Consider the following 2,500-nt stretch of genomic DNA (forward strand, 5'->3'; position numbering starts at 1 on the left):
AAAACGGACAAGAGTGACAAAAAGCTTACAGCAACTGGTATTCCCAGGCGGTCTCCCATCCAAGTACTAAGCAGGCCCGACCCTGCTTAGCTTCCGAGATCAGACGAGATCAGGCGTACTCAGGCCGGTGTGGTCGTAAGCGAGAAACTATCTCTTGGTGCACTATGTTAAGTGAAAGTGAGTCTGATTAACAGCTGTTGCATTTTCACCATTTAGATAAGCATCTTTGTGTCACTCAAAAAGTGGAAGAAATTGCATATACTGTAGCCATAATTTGTAGGACAGATTGTTGGATGAAATACAAACTAACCTTGCTTAGTAATTTCAAAGCAAGGGCACATATTTAAGCCTGTGGGAAAAACGGACAAAGAGTTGACAAAAAGCTTACAGCACCTGGTATTCCCAGGCGGTCTGCCATCCAAGTACTAACCAGGCCCGACCCTGCTTAGCTTCCGAGATCAGACGAGATCAGGCGTACTCAGGCCTGTGTGGTCGTAAGCGAGAAACTATCTCTTGGTGCACTATGTTAAGTGAAAGTGAGTCTGATTAACAGCTGTTGCATTTTCACCATTTAGATAAGCATCTTTGTGTCACTCAAAAAGTGGAAGAAATTGCATATACTGTAGAAATAATTTGTAGCACAGATTGTTGGATGAAATACAAACTAACCTTGCTTAGTTATTTCAAAGCAAGGGCACATATTTCAGCCTTGTGGGAAAAAACGGACAAAGAGTTGACAAAAAGCTTACAGCACCTGGTATTCCCAGGCGGTCTCCCATCCAAGTACTAACCAGGCCCGACCCTGCTTAGCTTCCGAGATCAGACGAGATCAGGCGTACTCAGGCCGGTGTGGTCGTAAGCGAGAAACTATCTCTTGGTGCACTATGTTAAGTGAAAGTGAGTCTGATTAACAGCTGTTGCATTTTCACCATTTAGATAAGCATCTTTGTGTCACTCAAAAAGTGGAAGAAATTGCATATACTGTAGAAATAATTTGTAGCACAGATTGTTGGATGAAATACAAACTAACCTTGCTTAGTTATTTCAAAGCAAGGGCACATATTTCAGCCTTGTGGGAAAAAACAGACAAAGAGTTGACAAAAAGCTTACAGCACCTGGTATTCCCAGGCGGTCTCCCATCCAAGTACTAACCAGGCCCGACCCTGCTTAGCTTCCGAGATCAGGCAGTACTCAGGCTGGTGTGGTCGTAAGCGAGAAACTTTCTCTTGGTGCACTATGTTAAGTGAAAGTGAGTCTGATTAACAGCTGTTGCATTTTCACCATTTAGATAAGCCTCTTTGTGTCACTCAAAAAGTGGAAGAAATTGCATATACTGTAGAAATAATTTGTAGCACAGATTGTTGGATGAAATACAAACTAACCTTGCTTACTTATTTCAAAGCAAGGGCACATATTTCAGCCTTGTTGGAAAAAACGGACAAAGAGTTGACAAAAAGCTTACAGCAACTGGTATTCCCAGGCGGTCTCCCATCCAAGTACTAAGCAGGCCCGACCCTGCTTAGCTTCCGAGATCAGACGAGATCAGGCGTACTCAGGCCGGTGTGGTCGTAAGCGAGAAACTATCTCTTGGTGCACTATGTTAAGTGAAAGTGAGTCTGATTAACAGCTGTTGCATTTTCACCATTTAGATAAGCATCTTTGTGTCACTCAAAAAGTGGAAGAAATTGCATATACTGTAGCCATAATTTGTAGGACAGATTGTTGGATGAAATACAAACTAACCTTGCTTAGTTATTTCAAAGCAAGGGCACATATTTAAGCCTTGTGGGAAAAAACGGACAAAGAGTTGACAAAAAGCTTACAGCACCTGGTATTCCCAGGCGGTCTGCCATCCAAGTACTAACCAGGCCCGACCCTGCTTAGCTTCCGAGATCAGACGAGATCAGGCGTACTCAGGCCTGTGTGGTCGTAAGCGAGAAACTATCTCTTGGTGCACTATGTTAAGTGAAAGTGAGTCTGATTAACAGCTGTTGCATTTTCACCATTTAGATAAGCATCTTTGTGTCACTCAAAAAGTGGAAGAAATTGCATATACTGTAGAAATAATTTGTAGCACAGATTGTTGGATGAAATACAAACTAACCTTGCTTAGTTATTACAAAGCAAGGGCACATATTTCAGCCTTGTGGGAAAAAACGGACAAAGAGTTGACAAAAAGCTTACAGCACCTAGTATTCCCAGGCGTTCTCCCATCCAAGTACTAACCAGGCCCGACCCTGCTTAGCTTCCGAGATCAGACGAGATCAGGAGTACTCAGGGCGGTGTGGTCGTAAGCGAGAAACTATCTCTTGGTGCACTATGTTAAGTGAAAGTGAGTCTGATTAACAGCTGTTGCATTTTCACCATTTAGATAAGCATCTTTGTGTCACTCAAAAAGTGGAAGAAATTGCATATACTGTAGAAATAATTTGTAGCACAGATTGTTGGATGAAATACAAACTAACCTTGCTTAGTTATTTCAAAGCAAGGGCACATATTT

General features: G+C 42.3%; 1 non-coding gene and 6 pseudogenes across 1 annotated transcript; all 7 read right to left on the reverse strand.

Moving 5' to 3' along the window:
- Positions 1–22: 22 nt before the first annotated feature.
- LOC116361241 (uncharacterized) lies at positions 23–141 on the reverse strand (annotated as a pseudogene).
- Positions 142–381: 240 nt separating this feature from the next.
- On the reverse strand, positions 382–500 carry LOC116361243 (uncharacterized; annotated as a pseudogene).
- A 242-nt stretch (positions 501–742) lies between these two features.
- LOC116361228 (5S ribosomal RNA) lies at positions 743–861 on the reverse strand. Its single transcript, XR_004207408.1, has one exon. It is a non-coding gene; the product is annotated as a 5S ribosomal RNA (ribosomal RNA).
- A 242-nt stretch (positions 862–1,103) lies between these two features.
- LOC116361247 (uncharacterized) lies at positions 1,104–1,213 on the reverse strand (annotated as a pseudogene).
- Positions 1,214–1,455: 242 nt separating this feature from the next.
- Positions 1,456–1,574, reverse strand: LOC116361242 (uncharacterized; annotated as a pseudogene).
- A 242-nt stretch (positions 1,575–1,816) lies between these two features.
- On the reverse strand, positions 1,817–1,935 carry LOC116361244 (uncharacterized; annotated as a pseudogene).
- Positions 1,936–2,177: 242 nt separating this feature from the next.
- On the reverse strand, positions 2,178–2,296 carry LOC116361238 (uncharacterized; annotated as a pseudogene).
- Positions 2,297–2,500: the final 204 nt, after the last annotated feature.

The sequence above is a fragment of the Oncorhynchus kisutch genome, unplaced genomic scaffold, assembly GCF_002021735.2.
Source record: "Oncorhynchus kisutch isolate 150728-3 unplaced genomic scaffold, Okis_V2 scaffold652, whole genome shotgun sequence".
In the NCBI taxonomy this organism is placed as follows: domain Eukaryota; kingdom Metazoa; phylum Chordata; class Actinopteri; order Salmoniformes; family Salmonidae; genus Oncorhynchus; species Oncorhynchus kisutch.